This window comes from Anser cygnoides, chromosome 9 (genome assembly GCF_040182565.1).
Source record: "Anser cygnoides isolate HZ-2024a breed goose chromosome 9, Taihu_goose_T2T_genome, whole genome shotgun sequence".
In the NCBI taxonomy this organism is placed as follows: Eukaryota; Metazoa; Chordata; class Aves; order Anseriformes; family Anatidae; genus Anser; species Anser cygnoides.
The window spans coordinates 6,984,541-6,998,581 of record NC_089881.1 but is presented as its reverse complement, the minus strand read 5'-3'; the positions used below and the strand labels follow the sequence as shown (position 1 = coordinate 6,998,581).

The following is a 14,041-nucleotide window of genomic DNA, read 5'->3' as shown; positions in this document are numbered from 1 at the left end:
GAGTAGCTGAACTTTTAGACATCTCTTAAAAATCTGAGTGGAAATAGAAACACTAAAGAAATACTTTCTAAGACTGAGCGCATCCCTCTAGGAGAGGTGGAATTACCACTGAGAGTTAAGAAAGGGAAATTGGTGGCTTTACAGCACAATCTCTTCTACCCTTCTATAAACCTGAAAAGTTACTTTGGAAACATCCTAAATGGAGGCTTTGCTGGTTGGCAGAGGAAGATGTTGGAAGCAAAACTGTAGAATGCTTTTGGAAGTTGCTTTTCAATAGTCTACGGGATTGATAGATTTTGTGTGGTTCCATGAGATTTGAGGACACGCTTCTTCCATCCCTTCTGCTTCCCAGCTACATGTCCAGCTGCCTGGCATTTTGAGTTGTGGTAGAAACCATTAGTAAATCTTTACACTATCATGTCAAGGGAGTTACACAATTTCTCCCTCTCTCCTTATTTAGTTATTTCGATCTCCAAACATTATTAGTTTTTAATAACAATCATCTAGGTCAGCAGTTCACACTTCTATCTCTTCCTTCTCTGTAGTTCACTGCAAGCTTTTGCTACAGAGCTGCCAAGTTCAAGATAGATGTTAGATTTATTCTTTTATCTTTTATAGTCTTTATTTTATTAGTTAAGGGGAAATTAAACCAGCCAGAAACCTATTATTCTTAGATTTAGCTAAATCAAAGTAACACGAGTATGCACATTTTACTGCTTTTCAAATCTCTTTTGTGCAATTTGATTTAATTTTCATCTTCTTGAAAGGGTATTTCTTATCTTCAAATCAGGGTTTTCTGATCCTGAAACAAACTGGAGTCAATAAGGCACAATGGCCACTAGGCCATTCTAACAACTAAATATTTTTAAAACGAACTCAGAACAACATATAGTTAAAAGCATAGTTGAAAGAAAGCTTCTTGGTGGAGAATTTGGCTAAGATGGTAGAAAGCCCAAAGGAGTAACACTGGAAATCACAGTGGCACATTAGATTATTAAAGCAATAGGAATCAAGGAGAATTTCATCAGCTCTCTGTAGAGAGCTCTTTTAGGCTACAACATTAAAGAAAAATGAGAAAAAATTACATTCAAGCACTGAAAGAAAACAAACATCTCTTTGGAAACTGCTGAATCAGGCAGTCCATGGTCTGCACCTGAGGTAAGTAGGGGAAAGTACTATCCCCAGCAAAGCTTCACAAAAGAATCTCCTTCCAATGAAGTACAACCTCAGCTGACTGCGAAAAGTCCTTCTTTGGACAACAAATTCCAAGAAATCATACATATATGATGATACAAAACACAGTAGTGATGGGGAATGACTAAGGGAACAACACAGGGTAAATCACATCTTTCCATACCAGCTGAGATGAGCAGGGATCTCCACAACTTAACTGCCCTATCTTAAGACAATCAAGGCATGCAAACTAATCCTTATGAAACAATATTCTCACTTTTTACTAGATTTTTTTTTTTAATTTTTTTTTTTAATGCTAAAAATTTGTAGCTGTAAAAAGTATCACATCTGAAAATACACAACAACTTCAAACTGGGAATATGGGGAGTCTGAGAGGGTTCCTGGATTCTGAGATCTCTTATGGAAGAGATTCATGGAGTTTGCTTCTTCTGGCTGTGAGACATATTTTCCAGTACTCACACTTTCCCAGATTCTGAAACCTCAAAGCATAACACAATGTTAACCGTACTATGATTAGGATAGTCCACCATGTCCATTCAGAAGGATAAAAACAAGAGTTTGTGGTAGTCATTCTTTTTATCTATACTGCTCTGACAAGGCAACAGTTACACTGTGTTCATTCACTCTCATGAGAAAATATACCTGTTCATTAGCATTTCCTCCTTTTCACAGAAATACATCATGCTATCAGACGACACAATCAGACAAAATTATTATTTTGTAGATTAAATTTCTCAGTAAAACCATTTACTCTGATGTATTGATTTTGTTTCTAACAAGATGCATGCATCTGTATTAAAGCTGTTCCTTGGGTTTTTAAATAAAATACGAAAGATTAATGAGATAAAAAAAAAAAAAAGAGTTTTGAAAGGGCAGCAGCAACTTGTTGCGTAAATGTTTTAAAGGAAGAAAGGACTCAGGAACTTACAATTGAATAGAAAGGAACTTAACATTTACTACTATTACAGCTAGTCTTAGTCATGTTTTTAGCTATTCACCCAGGACTGTCATGGAATATAGTCTCATATAGAAATTTCCTAACCACAACCTTGAAGTGATAGAAAAAAAATGTAGAAACCAAGACTAAACACAGTATTTCAGAAAAGCACACACCACTCATTTGTATAATAGCATCAACATATTTATTGTTTTTCACCTCTCTTTTTGTAATGGTGTGCAAATACAACAATACCTTTTCCCCATTGCCACTGCAGGTTGGGTGGTGAGTCGACATTTGTACTGACTCTTTATAGGTATTCCCAGGATGTCTCCATGGTATATTTGGAACATAATGCTAGATGGAAGTGGTTCAAAACCTGTGTATTGCTTTGAAACTAAACATTTGTACCAAATAGCAGCTGCTATTGCATTCATTTTCACCAAACTTCATGCCCATTATGCCTTATTACAAATTGAAGTGTTATGCTTGCCATTTGGAAAATCAAAGGTGAGTCACACAGCTGTGAACTCTCTGTGTCATAAAAGGGTAAAAACAAATCAGACAGCAAGCAATTCAGTCCTCTCAGACAATGGTTGTAAATATGAGCAGCAGTTGAAAGATGAACTCGGCAGAGAAAGTTCAGCCGCACGGAAGCCCATTACAGACAAGAATTCCACTTTGTTTCATAATGGCTTGAGCCTACAGAACATCAGTGTGATCCAGAATGATTGAAATGTGCAGCTTATTATTTTGACAGCAGCAGAGACTGGCATGAGCAAAGAAGCAATACTGGTGGTAGAGATGATGACCTAACACTAATCAAAGAGCAGCATTTATAGTCTTCTCACTTGTCCATATTTATGAATATGAAAAAAATATAATGTATATAATGTAATATAAGATACAAAAATCATGTTTTAACTAACTTCTCACTTCTATTTATTAAAAAAATAAAATCTTAGCCCAGCTAAATTTTTTGACATTTCCTGCAAATACACTGGAGATCTCAGGCACTTAAGGGACTTCACTTTCTGTTCTCATGCAACCATACTACCCTACTGTGATTTAGTTATATGTGTTAAGAGAATTACCTGTAGCACTGGAACCTGGAGCCCAGTCCACCACTGCTTTACTCTCATAGCAAGAGTATAAAATGTGACTAATGCATGACTGATTCATTTCCAACCTTCATACTTCTGAAGTTCCTTCAGAGAATGCCAAAGCTAATTCTGGAATACGGAAAGAAAAATGAAGGACATTACTATGGAAATTATCATTTTATCAAAACATCATGAGTATGACTCTCAGATAACCAGTTACCACATTAGATGGAAACAATAATGATAGGGAAATGGAAGAGAGAAAGAAAGAGAAACAACAATTTAAAAAACAAAACTGCCTCCTCCAACTCTTATTGGTTTCCCCCCCCTTGTTTTTTCTTTTTTTGTTGTAATACTCTATTCCTTGTCATTAACAGGTCTGTAGGAAACAGTTCTTTACCTTGTTTTTCATTAGTGTTTCATGCTCAGCTTTACGAAGGATGGGGCTGGTAACTGTTTTTACATGTGGTTGTAAAGGGATAAAATGGAACCCAACAACCAAATTGTTGACTGTAAATTTCAATAGAGAGAGTTTTACTTTATCAACTTAAATATTCACTTCAAAGTAAACTTTCATTTTCTGGTACCAGAAAATATTTATATTGAACAATGCCTACTGTACAGCTACTCCTGTACAGCTACTCTATTCTGTACTGACAGTACCAGTTGCATAGTGCTCTCAAGAGCTCTTGCACTTTTACACTTGTTTGATTTACGACTTTCTTTGACGCAGAAGAGAACACTTGCTTGAGGTAACATCTGGGCCATCATTCAAATTCATTCATAGAATTTACTTGGAAGTTTGGTACAAAAAATAAGCACATCGCCTCTCATTCAATAACAAATACCTAGCTTCCACTTGACAGCTTTGGCAAAGGATAACGTTTTCTTGGATTGTCATCTCTACAGTGGTTTATCATCATGTTCAAAAGCAGTGAGTGAGAGATTTGTGCAGATTCTATTGGCAGGTGGGCAGGTTGTTGCTAATAGCCAGTGCTTGGGTTTGGGGCCTTTTGGGGGGGGGGGGGGGGGGGGGGGGGGTGGCGGGGCGGGGGGGATGTGAGGAAAGTGGCATTTTGCTAATATTGATAACAGCTTGCATGGCTTGTGATGCTGCTATAGTTGAAAAGCATCCCTGAATTTTAAATGACGAAGCAGACTGCTCTGCATTAGAAGAGACTCATTAGCTATACACAACGACACTGTGAGGGGGATTGTTGAGGATTGTGTCAAGGGCTATGTAGAAAGGAATTATAATTTTGCTTTCTCTTGTAACTCCCTTTCCAGTAATATCTGAGCACCACAATACCTTTATATACGTTCTTAACCTTTCCTTGAAATAAATGGTAAAGACGAGGAAGTAAAGTAGAACATGACATGATCCTAATTTGTTCACGTGCTCAGATGTACCTTTGGACATCTGAGATGACGTACTTCACCCAAGGTCACATCGAAGGCCTTTGGGAAAGCAAGAGATTGAAGCTGGTTATCATGAATCCAGCTTTACCTTCCAACAGTCTGTCATCTCTCTGAAAATAAAACCCTCCAGAAAACAAGGATTCCATATTAGAAATTTGCTTTGTCATTCCAGAGACTTAGCAGCAGCAAGCAAAGTACATTTAGCTCCTAACACCTGTGTTCTAAACACACGTGTCCAGGTGTCACACAAGATGGGAAGAAATTCCTATTAACTTAAATGACAGAACAGAAATCCTTAAAACTGCAAAGGCTCAATCTTAGACTGCAATCAAGTATTTAAATGCATAATTCAGGGGTCAGAAGTGTACAGCTAACCACAGGATCTAGACGTAAGAACTGCTCAGTGGAACTACCCTGCAACATATTTTAATCTTATTACTCACTTAACTACAAAGGTATTTTTGCAAACAGAAAAAGGAAAACACATTACAAAAGCATAGACAACTCATTCTCCCCTAACACAGGACAGACATTTAACTCAGTTATTCAAAAGCTCCCAGTACTATCACTTGGATACTATAGTAAAAAGAAATGGAAGCTGTTACTTTCTATATTGAAACTCTCATATTTATTTAATGACATTTTAAATTAATTTGCAATAATCAGAAAAGAGAAAAAGTATTTTGACTTCAGACAAACTGAAATAAACCAGGAAAAATACCTCTTAGCATGTTAAAGAACCAATAATGTGGTTCTACGTGGGCTCTCAGGCTTATTTAGACACTCTTCTATTGACAGCTATAGGCTGTTGTAAGAGCCAGTTATTATTTTGCTACATGGCCCAATAGCATGGGTAAGATAATGCAAAATAATCTACTATTCACACATTAAGACAGTTATCTAGGGTATGTGAGAGAAATCATAGTTCGGTCTAACTTTCTATTTCCATTGGTTAAAGAGAAATCTAGAGGACTCAAATGAGTAGATGACTTCATTTAGGAAGAATTAAAGCAAGGCTCTTGTTGATCATACCAGTGGGGATGTTCATAGTTTCAGTTTATCACAAATAGGTAGCACTCCCAAACTAACAAGGCAAATGGCTTCCACAGGTTTTCACACAAGTAAATAAATAAATAAGATCCATCGCCACAACCAAACAAAGCAAAACCAGGTTTGGTTAGTAAAGAAACTGAATAACATAAAGAGATACATAAAGGAAATATTTATATATAATGCATTATATAATAATACATATATATATATATGAAATATATATATATGTTAACTTATGAAAGGTTAACACAAAACTCTGTTATTTCATACAGCCACTGCTATTTCTCTCCTTCTATTGAATATTCTACAGGCATGCTATGAACAACACAATTGAAAATTCTGAATGTAAATAGACTTATAGCCAGACAAAGAAGGTTACTACATCTGCATCAAATTGCGTGTCTATTTATTTTCTGGTTGGCACAGCCATAGCAAACACTAGTCTAAATTATTTAAGGCAATCTCTCAGTGAGTCATGAACATTTAAAACTTATTAGTATGTATTAGAACTTAAAATCAATGCAAAGTTTGCATATCTGCTTCCCACATAAATTAGTCTTTAAAGAATATTTTGTTCTGTGCTCTTTTAGATGAAATTCGCCTCGTTTTCTAAATGAGTGCCTCCAGCTCTCACTTATTTTAGATGCCAAAGACTTTATTTGAATAAATGATAAGCGTGGAATAGAAATTAATTTGAACCTGCCTACCACATACATTCTGTTATAGTCCTTGGCCTTCTCTTGTCTTCCTGCTATTGCTGTAAAACAGTGTTTTAGAACTTCAATGTGGTCAGTTCTTCATGAAACGCCCCTTTCAGAGACACCCCTTACTCAGAGATGTGCACCCTATTCAGCGAGAAGTACAGCATGAAAATAGCTGTCAAGAGATTTTTCATTCTTGTGTTGGCCTTGGGAAAGCCAACCAGCCCCAATATCCCCAACCACATAACACATATGTAACTACCATGAAAAGTACTTTCAGTTGTACCAAAGAAAAACTACTATATCAGAATGAACATGAGCATTTGTCACTCCTTGGAGAGTAAGGAAAGAGCCTTACTCTCTGTTGGCACCATTTTGATAGTGGGCTGCAGAGGATATAACAGTGGGATAATACTATGCAAGATTCAGGCTAGAAAGGGCTACGATGCTGGACAGCAGAACATTGCTCTTCACTTGATTGAATGACTTTTTTAAAAAAAGAATTATATTGTTATAATTTGCCGTCATTGATTTAATGCACTTCCCTTAGAAGTAAATTCCATTTAACAGCAAAAGTACTATTCCTTTTCCAGACATATAAGGCATAAGCACTGAGCACAGCCTATAGACAGCAGCAGTAGGGTTAAGGATTCCTGCCTAGTTCCTTGCAGGCAAGTTTTAATTCTTCTTACTGAGCATCTGAGTAATAGCAGCAACAGATTTTAATAATTTACGTGTTTGTGTGCAGTTCCATGCAACCTTGTTTTAGCTCAGTTCTTTGCTCCTAAAGATATGCCGTTGTCTCCTGCTTAGTATTTGACTCATCCCCTGCCATGATTTTGTTTATTTTTGTCCTGAAAAAATAGTGTTTTTCTTTTCTTTTTTTTTTTCTTTAATGAATTCCTTTTGAACTTTGCTCTTTCAGAAACATAATCTGACAGGAGAGTTTTGTACATCTGTATCATGCTCATCTTTTAGTTCTCCAGACTCATTATTTGACAGCTGGATCATTCTTATCCACAGAAATACTCTGAACATGCAGACACTGTCTGGCGCCAGGTGCACTGCGGTTACTGAATGCCAGAATCACTCGGATGGCACGCAGGACCTTCAATTATTCTAGTGTGATCTCTTGCTGTTCTTGGATTCATACCGGTTGGAAAAGTCTAGCCGGCTTGCTTGACCAATGCTCACACACTAATTTCTTACTCAAGGATCCTTCTTTTTCCTGAAGTTTGAAATAAGCTGGAAGAGTACATCACATCTGATTATTAACAATTAAGAATATAGAATGGAATTCTAGGCTTTTGACCTGCATCACAAGAAATGACATTTTGAGTTTGAATATCCTCAAAGTTGCAGTACAGAATAACAGACCATGTCACCAGCTGCTAACCAGGGTGTCTTGTCCTTGCTAGTTTACTTGCACTGTGCTGTCTGGCTAAACGTATTGGCAAAAGTGGTTCCTTTTATCTCTTAGGCACCTTAGCTACTTATTTACTGCGAACACCAGAAAGGGGTTGTCTATCAAAATCCAACTAGTTCTTAATGGGAGCCATCATGCTTTTGGGTTTATCAGATACTTGGAATTCAGCTTTCTAAAAGGAAGGTACAAGTAAAGTATGTTCCGCTGAATGCTTGTTCCTTCTGGCATTCTCCAAACTGTTGGCTCATGCCTGTTGAAAAATCAGTGTACATCACCAGATAGCCTTTATAAATATATCCTATTCCATAGGCTTCTGTGAAATAGACATTATAATTCATGTAGGTAGAAAGCTCAAATGTCAGAAAAGTTTGATCTACATTTGTGATCTCTATTTCTCAGGTAAACAAAAGCTGTTCACTTTTATTGTTGCAAAATTCAGTAGACTAGCATGCCAGGTGGTGACCTCTGTGCATCTTCAGAAATCAGCTATCTAAAAAAGTCTACACAAAAACATTCCAGACCTATGGTACCAGAAGAGTCTGGGTTCTCATTCAGATCTCACCCTGTTTAGTTCTGGAGTTGTTCACAATGGCACACACAAGATGAAAATTAAGAGGCCCATTCTTACAATGAGAAAAAGTAATTAATTTTCTAGATTTGAAATGGAAATTATAACTGACGTTAATACGTAGGGAGAAATCACTGACTTGCTGAAAAACAATTCCACAAATCAAGGTTGCTATTTCATGCAAGAGCATGGCAGCTCTTGCCCCACAGACTTCAGCATTCTTATTGTCCTAGAGTGATATAGCTATAGCTAGGGAAGGGGCTAGTAGGAAGCTCTCATCCTGGACTGAATGTGGTAAACCAGAAGGTAATTTGGGCCATAGAATTTTTGCAAACAGATTATTTCCTTCTGTCATAAACTCTATTTGCTTCTCTTTGCTTAAAGAAAACAAAAGCAGATGAAATAAAAATAAATTACAACTTCTGCTATTTTTGGCACGTGTATGAACTTAGAAATACGCAGTTGGTAACCCAGGAGAGAGCAGACATCTGTTAAATTCATGCAGTCGATATAAGGTAAGTAGTGACAACTTATGCTCCTTACACAACCCCACAGAACTACGTTCCAGGCCCTTACAGGGAGCCCTTCAGTCCTCACCCCCCTTCACCACCATGTACAACAAAATCAACCAGCTGGGTAGACTCTGGGGTGCTGACTGCCACGCAAAGAGCAGGGACCGATCCCAACCTGGTTTCACAGCAGGACCGAACGTCCATCAGAAGGCACGGCTTTGTGGCTGGAATTCCATAAAAGCCCATACTCAAAAGGGTCCTAACTCAGCTGCTCATTGCCAAAGATTCTTGTTAGTTGATTGCTTAGTCGAGAAAACAAATTTGTTAAAATTAATTGCCGATTTGTTTGTTTCAGCTTTTTAATAGGAACAGGCTTTTCTTCCGAGAGACTGTGAAGTGCATGCAAACGTCTGGAAAATTCAGCTTTTGCCCTGAAAATGATTCAGAACAGCTATGCAGCTGTTCTCCTGGAATATTTTCAAATGTGTTCAATAAACCTTAAAGATTTGTTACAGAGTGGTGACAGAATTATTTTGCTTGACTAACTTCACATTTTCATGAACTGTGAAAGCTTAAACTTTGAGAGAAGATAGCTTGTACTGATTTGGATGATTAATAGGCAAGAAGTTTTAAATGAAGAGCACCACCAGGATTCTAAGACACTGACACCACCACTCTCTTAGTTATTCCGGCCTCAAGAAGCTTGCTTTCCAAGGACAGCTGCATAACGCTCTCCGTCCTCAGGACCTGTACATTTTCTATCTCATAGTTGCAAAATTCAGCTGCTTTTTTTTTCTATAGCTGTTCATGACACATGAGAAAAGGTAAAGAAAAAAGCCTGAATTAGCACACATTTTCATGATTTTAAATCAATCCTTATTAGTTTAAGCTCATCTTCCTGATTTTCAGTCATTGCTCCCAAAACACTTTCTAGATGTTTTCAATGAATTTATACTTGCTTCAGCTGTTTCCTCTTGCTAAGCATGGCCCTAATTCAAGCGACCATTTAATTGTTTTTTTTTTTTGTTTGTTTTTTTTTTGTTTGTTTTTTTAATTTAAACATGTCGTTAAGCTTTGTGAACATTAATTTGTCACAGAGGTAACATTAACAGCCCCAATTCAGAAATGGACATAACCCCTTGTTGAAAGATGGCCCTCACTAGGATGCCTTCCTCAGTCAGTACTTCCATGTTATGGTGTGAGATTTTCAAGGGCACTCAAATTAATTTAGCAGACCAAATGTTGTTCACTTGCAGGTTGGCATTTTTGAAAAATTATGCTGTTGCTGAACAAGGCTGGATTTGGAGATGGTTTTGAAAAGCTTTGCTGAATTGCAGCCTTATTCTGTTCATCTATTTCAGCATAGAAATGTATAGTCCAAGCTTCCAATTTATTTCTGGCTCTCATATTTCTTCTCTCACATTTCTATTGGTAACCACCACAAGCCATCTGCTTCCACCTGCTTCATCCTCTCCTTCTATAACATAAACTTCCAGTGTATCCCTGAAGGATATCGTCTAGCAGGGGATAAAACAAAGTAGCATTTCTTTTAAACATTCCTTTAACTTGATGTCTTGGGACTGGATTTCATCCTAACTGCTGAACAACGCAGCCTCCCACAGATTGTGTCCTTCCTGTCATGAAGCAGCCAAAAGCAGTTCTGATAAGCACACACCACCGCAAAGTGCTGCCTTCTCTGTCCTGTAGTCTGCATCTCTGACCAGTATAATTCAATAAACCGTATTCTCATCTTCCCTTTATCTCCCTTTCTACTGATAGTTCTGTGAACAAATCAAATATGTTCATTTTTTTCTACAACAAATGGCATTCTCTTCCAGGTCAGAGTTGGTGATTACTGTTCCTCATGTCCATCACTTTTACCTTCTCAAACATCTCTCTCCTCTTACAAACACTTTAATTTTGTGCTACTTTTCTTGCCTCGGATGCATCTAGCTGCTAAGACTCGGTCAGAAGGCTACCTCCTGTTTTCACCCCTGGATATCTGCTTACTGAGCCTTCTGCATCCCTAGCCTGCAAACTCCATCAGAAATATGCAGCCAATGAAAGATGAGTAGTGAGATGGAAGCATTCAAACTGCTCCTTTAGCTCCGGAGAGAACAGTTTTGACATTCCTGCACTTTTATCACCATGGGCTTAAACTTCATATAAGCATCTATAACCTTTCCTAACTGAAAGACACAGAGAAAATCCAGGCACAACTCACTGGTGACTATGCACGTTATATGCCCTACTCTTATGCCAGTCTGATGAGTCTCCTGCAGATTATTTCCACAAGCAACCTTAATTGCAGAAACATCTTTTAACAGCATGCATTTGACTTCCAAGTTATCTAACTAATAATTTACACGCTGTAAAACATGACCACTATTACTCAATCAGAGACTGGAAAATGATTTCATGAGATGCAGATAACCAAAGAACGGGAATTTTAATGACAAAATGCATCTGCTTCGAAGAGTTTAGAGCCTGAAAAATGTTCACAGAAAAGTACTAGAGAACACACAGGTATCTACAGCTTAAAACCGGACCACAGATAGGTCCCACTAATCTCATCACTCATCCCAAAAATATGATGAACAGTATCTCATTTGTGATTTTTCCCTTAAAACTCAATTGCTACTTCTGTTCTGCAACATCCTGTAAAGTCTCCACTATGGAGATGGAAGATGGAATAGTTCTGGAAAACAAAGCAGACCAAAATATTCTGGATGGTTACTTGATCAAAACCATTCACCATTTTGCAATGTATTTAATCCAAAAATTAAATTGATTAGGAAAACATTAACACTGGAATACTTAGATTATCTGTCAAATAATATTTTGCATTCAAATGTATTTGATTATCTAAATGTAATTAGAATATTTAAATTTTAAAACATCACAATTCTAAATTACATGACTTAATTTTTGGATATGAAAAATGTTTCATTTCATCTCCCAAAAAACCTTTATATTTCATTTCACTGCAATGACTTAAGGCTAGGATGAATTGCCCTCTACATGTTCCCATTTCTTCCCTGGTCTTTGAGCAGATGAATCTAATTATCTAATTTAGATGAGATTTCAAGTTTCATACGTAACATTAATAAGAGGAGAATTAAAAAAATGAAGCAAACCTATTTGCTCTTTCACAGTTCTCATTTCTCTAAATGGGAATACAGTCTTGTTTCCCTATGGCCGAACAGCAAGTTCTTGGCACAGGATTCAGTCACATTGTTTGAAAGCTTTGTGGTTAAACAAGCTTTCATCTGGCAATGGAGCAAGGCTTACTCTGAACACTGAGACTTAGTTCTAGTGTGATCCTATCATGAAATAAGAACTCCCAAAACAAAGAGCTGAACATTTGGGAAAGCAATTTTTCAGCTATCAGAAGCTGGAATCTCCAGATGACATATTACTGACCGCTGAGTGGCAGTGTAAGGAAAACAATGGCAAAAACAAAGTGAAAATCCATGCAGTCTGTTGCTGAATTCATAACGTCACAGAAACTACACGAGCATTCCAACAAAATATCCCCATTTGGAAAGACATGTTTTATCAGAGAACACGTGCCATACTGTGTCCTAGCCATGTTAGCTGTTTACAGTATTCCATATACAAAGGATTTAGTAAGGAATCTGCATCTGTATCTTAAATACATACCGTGTTTAAGAGAAGATTAGAAAACCTTTAGCTTCTTTAAGAAAATTCGTAGAAAGTTTGTGGCTGTCTGTTAGATTATATAGGACTTTGCCCAAAAAGCTGAAGGACCATAAATCAATGTGTCAGTAAGATGGATATTGTGAAAACAAACAAACAAAAAAAGAACAAAACCCAGCATTCAATACCAAGTGAATATATAAAAATAAATAAATAAATAAAACCTTCTTGAAGAAAGTTCTGGAGCTGAGGAATATCAGCAACACGTATTGTGTTTGTTATATACAGCTATAATAAAATAATTGCCCAAAACAGTAACCTTGAGCGTGGGTTTTTTTGAGCTTTCCAATAACACTGCAAAAACAGACAAAAAAAAAAACTTTCTGACACCAAGAACTATGAATTACCTCTATTAAATACCAGAAACACAGACCAAACTTCAGATACACAAGTTTAAAAAGTAAGTGAAGAGAAAACTTCAACCAAGCGAATAGATTAAGTAGTTGCACTAAGGTTTATTAATGAGAGCCCAAAATAGACATAATGGGCTACCATTCATAATCTAGTAACACCTATCCACCCACCTTCTGTGATCAACAGAAATCAGGAAGAATACAAAAACACATTGGGATGAAATATTAGTGTTACCAAAAAGGAATTCAAATACAATCTCACAGTTCTTCAGTTTGCACGCTTCCCTCTGATCGTTAAATACTCCACTGTATTAAGGATTATTGACTAAAACAGCACGAGAGGAAAATTTAAAAATTGAATGTGGAAACTGAGAAAATATGTCTTGTTTGCAAATAGTTAATTTAAAAAAAAAAAAAGTAAAATATGAACGCAAGGAAGAAGTTGCAGTGCATTGTATGCAGAAAAGTGGTAACAAATGGCTGGGTGCAAAAGTCCACAGGCTAGGAAGACAAAAGCATAACAGAAGTCTCTTTCAAGATACAGTATTTCTACACAAAAGATTAATCCTTCCTTCTTTTATGCTGCTGCCTAAGATGTGGGTTCATGTGCAACTTAAACGCATCTGAACCCACACTCACATCTGTACGTCCCTGCCCTTTTTTGTGTCACCACTAGAAATTGTTGGTACGTGGCAAGCCAGATCAAGTTGCTGATACAGCTGAAAGTTAATTTGTTTTCTTCCTTCTGATGCCTGCATGGCCACACAACTGCTAGTGCCACCAAGGAAAGCGGTGCACAATCATTCCTGGGTATGAGGAAAAGATGGGATTGCCCTTTTCAGCAGCAGCTACAGGCTCTTTGAGTGATTTATGATAGCAAACCTGGGAAAGTAAGATTGCAGAATAACCACATTTTTTCTAATCTTTCCTACTAGTCTGAATTATGAGAGGCCTGAAACACACAGTTAGAGAAGTTGCAATCAAGTAGGCCACAAGCTACCGAGCACCAGAAAGCAGTCTTCCAAGACAAGCAGCTCAGTGCATTCACAGACTTT

At 37.2% G+C, this 14,041-nt stretch overlaps 1 protein-coding gene across 10 annotated transcripts in view; it reads right to left on the bottom strand.

Moving 5' to 3' along the window:
• SPSB4 (splA/ryanodine receptor domain and SOCS box containing 4) overlaps positions 1-14,041 on the bottom strand; it is a 341,175-nt gene that overhangs the window by 225,268 nt on the left and 101,866 nt on the right. For all 10 annotated transcript variants that reach the window (XM_067002451.1, XM_067002450.1, XM_067002449.1 and 7 more), the window contains exon 4: positions 3,226-3,363. The gene's annotated coding sequence lies outside the window, so the exon portion shown is untranslated. The remainder of the gene's footprint in view (positions 1-3,225; positions 3,364-14,041) is intronic.